This window comes from Babylonia areolata, chromosome 32 (assembly GCF_041734735.1).
Source record: "Babylonia areolata isolate BAREFJ2019XMU chromosome 32, ASM4173473v1, whole genome shotgun sequence".
Lineage (NCBI taxonomy): Eukaryota > Metazoa > Mollusca > Gastropoda > Neogastropoda > Buccinidae > Babylonia > Babylonia areolata.
Window position 1 is genome coordinate 20,158,936 of NC_134907.1, and position 5,000 is coordinate 20,163,935.

At 42.0% G+C, this 5,000-nt stretch overlaps 1 pseudogene across 1 annotated transcript in view; it reads left to right on the forward strand.

Moving 5' to 3' along the window:
- LOC143276733 (uncharacterized) overlaps window positions 1-5,000 on the forward strand; it is a 103,541-nt pseudogene that overhangs the window by 6,143 nt on the left and 92,398 nt on the right. The window contains exon 2 of the transcript XR_013053610.1: window positions 148-1,804. The product of XR_013053610.1 is annotated as an uncharacterized LOC143276733 (transcript). The remainder of the gene's footprint in view (window positions 1-147; window positions 1,805-5,000) is intronic.

The window sequence follows — 5,000 nt, forward strand, 5'->3', positions numbered from 1 at the left end:
CAACCAACAGAGAAAGAGCAAGCGAGCTAGCGAGAGAGCGAGCGAGCGAGCTAGAGAGAGAGAGCAGACAGAGAGAGAGAGAGAGAGAGAGTCTGTGACGAACAAAACGTGCGGTGGAACTCAATTCCCATCTGACGGATTTTACAGAACCTCGGGCAAGGCTCCGCCAATCTCCAATCGATTCAGGGTTGACCAATGGTGTCCTGGTTTCACGGGCAGTTGACGGGACAGTCCTCCCGGCGGCTAGCGGGGTTGATGAATTACCGGTAAACAGTGTTTACAACTACTGGTGCAGACACTTGGTGGAGCAGAGTTAAAATAACGCTCTTATGGTCAATAGCCTGACCTCTTGTCGTTTATGAGGTAGACAATAGGGCGGTTGCCGAGGGTGACAGCAGCATCGCCGGGCGGAAGATTGAGTCTTGGTGCTCGATTTTCCGACGTTTTCCCACGGTCCAGTCCTGGATCGGTAATATAAAGCCGACGGTTGGTCGCTGTCGTATGACTTTCCTGAGTGCAGTGTTAAGCAAATGTTTGGATTCACAGTTTCTTCAGATTGTGATACGGCATTATTGTGGTTTTCGTTTTGAGGATATGTTCTTGTGCGGGTGAGTGATAACGTATTGGAAAATCTTCACCTTGACAGCTTGTTATTTTCCGAGTTCTGATTTCCGTCGTGAGGCTGCAAAGAATACTTCTGTTGAATTTTACTCGTTGGAGACAAATACATGCTGTTGTGTGTGAGTTTGAACAAAATTATCGAAATCTGATCTGTTGTCAATACATTGATTTTTCCCCATCTGTATCAACGTTTATGAAAGTGACTTTCTATTTTTCTCCAGGAACCAAGCTGTTCAGGCGATATTGGATAAACTCAGTCTCTGGATAATATTCTAAAATTAAAAACAAAACAAAAAACGCTATCGCCGATGAACTGCAACACAGGAAACCAGCAATTCATGCGGCATTGAATAAACTCAGTTTCTAAATAATAAGCTGAAAAAAGAAGGGTACATCACACGAAAACGCCACTTCGAAGAACTGCAACACAGGAAACCAGCAATTTATCCGGCGTTGAATAAACCCAGGATCTAAACACTATTCTGATAAAATATTTAAAAAAACAACATCACACAAAACGCCATCGCTGAAGAACAGCAACGAAGGAAGCCTGAGCAGTTTCATCACTGTTCCTTTCCCATTCACGGACTGGGAACTTGGGCAAGACACTCTCCACTGTAATCAAACTCCAGCCCAGATCGTCACACCAGCTGCCTCCTCTGCTGTTCTGATGGTCATTGTCGGACACGACTGACTATCATACCTGAGCTGACCATGGCGTCGAAAGTGACGACCAGGACGTTTCTGTTCTACTGTCTAGTACACCTATGTCACGTGTCTCTTGCCTGCGTCTTCATGCTCAACGGCTGGACCCCGCTCAGCGTCTACGACCGCTCCGCTCTCGCCGACATCGTCGTCGCCGGAGAAGTGCTCCGAACCTTCAGGCACATCCGGACCAAGCACGGAACCTTCAGCGCTGAGGTTCGATTCTTCACCGTCCACAAAGGCGTGGAGCTGGTACGAGAGGTGCGGCAGTCATCAAAAAATAAAGGTGGCCCTTCGGTGTTTAACGTGAGCAACTTCGGCGACAAAGGGATGTGTTACGCGGATGTGATACCCGGGGAGCTGTACATTTTCTTTCTGACCATGTACAAGGGGCGGCTCTCTGCCAAGTACGACGACATCTTCGGGGCAGTGGCAGACTACACGGAGGAGAATGAGAAACAGGTTCTGGATTATCTGGGTGAGTGAGTGGCTTTCGGTGTTGTTTGTTGTGTGTTTAATTGTCGGGTAAGTGTCTGTATCTGTCTGTATAATTGTATGTCCATTTGTTGTTTGTTGTGTGTGTGTTTAATTGTCGGGTAAGTGCCTGTGTCTGTCTGTATGATTGTCTGTTTATTTGTTGTTTGTTGTGTGTGTGTTTAATTGTCGAGTAAGTGTCTGTGTCTGTCTGTATGATTGTCTGTTTATTTGTTGTTTGTTGTGTGTGTTTAATTGTCGGGCAAGTGCCTGTGTCTGTGTCTATCTGTATAATTGTCTGTCCATATGTTGTTTGTTGTGTGTTTAATTGTCGGGTAAGTGCCTGTATCTGTCTGTATAATTGTATGTCCATTTGTTGTTTGTTGTGTGTGTGTTTAATTGTCGGGTAAGTGCCTGTATCTGTCTGTATGATTGTATGTCCATTTGTTGTTTGTTGTGTGTGTGTTTAATTGTCGGGTAAGTGTCTGTGTCTGTCTGTATAATTGTCTGTCTATTTGTTGTTTGTTGTGTGTGTTTAATTGTCGGGTAAGTGTCTGTGTCTGTCTGTATGATTGTCTGTCTATTTGTTGTTTGTTGTGTGTGTTTAATTGTCGGGTAAGTGCCTGTGTCTGTGTCTATCTGTATAATTGTCTGTCCATATGTTGTTTGTTGTGTGTTTAATTGTCGGGTAAGTGCCTGTATCTGTCTGTATGATTGTATGTCCATTTGTTGTTTGTTGTGTGTGTGTTTAATTGTCGGGTAAGTGTCTGTGTCTGTCTGTATGATTGTCTGTCTATTTGTTGTTTGTTGTGTGTGTTTAATTGTCGGGTTACTGCCCGTGTCTGTCTGTCCGTATGATTGTCTGTCCATATGTTGTTTGTTGTGTGTTTAATTGTCGGGTAAGTGTCTGTGTCTGTCTGTATAATTGTCTGTCTATTTGTTGTTTGTTGTGTGTGTTTAATTGTCGGGTAAGTGCCTGTGTCTGTGTCTATCTGTATAATTGTCTGTCCATATGTTGTTTGTTGTGTGTTTAATTGTCGGGTAAGTGCCTGTATCTGTCTGTATAATTGTATGTCCATTTGTTGTTTGTTGTGTGTGTGTTTAATTGTCGGGTAAGTGTCTGTGTGTGTCTGTATAATTGTATGTCCATTTGTTGTTTGTTGTGTGTGTGTTTAATTGTCGGGTAAGTGTCTGTGTCTGTCTGTATGATAGTCTGTCTATTTGTTGTTTGTTGTGTGTGTTTAATTGTCGGGTAAGTGCCTGTGTCTGTGTCTATCTGTATAATTGTCTGTCTATTTGTTGTTTGTTGTGTGTTTAATTGTCGGGTAAGTGCCTGTATCTGTCTGTATAATTGTATGTCCATTTGTTGTTTGTTGTGTGTGTGTTTAATTGTCGGGTAAGTGTCTGTGTCTGTCTGTATGATTGTCTGTTTATTTGTTGTTTGTTGTGTGTGTTTAATTGTCGGGTAAGTGCCTGTGTATGTGTCTATCTGTATAATTGTCTGTCTATTTGTTGTTTGTTGTGTGTTTAATTGTCGGGTTACTGCCCGTGTCTGTCTGTCCGTATGATTGTCTGTTTATTTGTTGTTTGTTGTGTGTGTGTTTAATTGTCGGGTAAGTGTCTGTGTCTGTCTGTATGATTGTCTGTTTATTTGTTGTTTGTTGTGTGTGTGTTTAATTGTCGGGTAAGTGTCTGTGTCTGTCTGTATGATTGTCTGTTTATTTGTTGTTTGTTGTGTGTGTGTTTAATTGTCGGGTAAGTGTCTGTGTCTGTCTGTATAATTGTCTGTTCATTTGTTGTTTGTTGTGTGTGTTTAATTGTCGGGTAAGTGTCTGTGTCTGTCTGTATAATTGTCTGTCTATTTGTTGTTTGTTGTGTGTGTTTAATTGTCGGGTAAGTGCCTGTATTTGTCTGTTATTTTATCTCTGTCTGTTTGTCTGTCTCCTTCTGTGTGTCTCTGTTTCTCTGTCTGTCTCTGTCTTCTATGTCTCTCTTGCTGTATGTCACCGTCTCTCTGTGTCTGTCTGTCTCTGTATGTATCTGTCTGTATGTCTCTTTTTTTCTGTCTGTTATTCTGCCTGTCTCTGTTTCTCTGTCTCTGTCTGCCTGTCTCTGTCTTTCTTTGTCTCTCTGTGTGTATGTCACCGTCTCTCTGTGTCCGTCTGTCTCTGTCTGTCTCTGCCTGTATTTCTCTGTCTTTCTGTCTCTCTGTTATTCTGTCTCTGTCTGTCTGCTAATCTAATTCTATATCTCTGTCTGCCTGTATCTTTTTATGAGATTAGTTTGTAAACAGCGATTATGAGCTAATATTTTCCCCTTTGAACAAAAACAGTTCCTTCCTTTCTTTCCTCCTTCCTTTCTTCCTTCCCTCCTTGGTTTGTTCGTTCGTTCATTCATCTGCTCATTTTTCGATACATTTCGTAGTAGTCTTGTTTTCGTGTGAAGCTTATAAAATCTTCTTCACATTTTATCATGATAATCTCATCAGCATCGTTATTATCGTCTGGTATTTTGTCTTTGTTGGTGTGTTCATTTGTCTTATCATATATACATATGTCTAAATATATCATATGTTTATCTATTAATTTGTTTATTTGTTTGTCTGTTGAGCAATCTACCTTCTCGACTTTCGTTTTTGTTTATTCTTTCTTTCTTTTTTTTCTATCAATGCATTTGTTTTCTATCAATGCATTTGTTGTTTTTTGTTGTTGATGTTGTTCCCATCAGTGTTATGTTCATATGTTTGTTGGCAACGTACGTGCATGAAAACAATAATTTTTACTCGGTTCAAATTTGTCGACTGCTTAAAACCTCCTCTTTCTCTGTCTCTGTCTCTCTCTGTCTTTCTGTGTCTCTCCCAGGTCTCTCTCAGTCTCTGTCTCTCTCTGTCTTTCTATGTCTCTCCCAGGTCTCTCTCAGTCTCTGTCTCTCTCTGTCTTTCTGTGTCTCTCCCAGTGTCTCTCTCTGTCTCTCTCTGTCTTTCTGTGTCTCTCCCAGTCTCTCTCTCTGTCTCTCTGTCTCTCCCAGTCTCTCTCAGTCTCTGTCTCTCTCTGCCTTTCTGTGTCTCTCCCAGTCTCTCTCAGTCTCTGTCTGTCTGTCTCTCTCTGTCTCTGTCTCTCTCTCTCTCTCTGTCTGTCTGTCTGTCTCTCTCTCTCTCTGTCTGTCTGTCTGTCTGTCTCTCTCTCAACCTCCAACTCCCA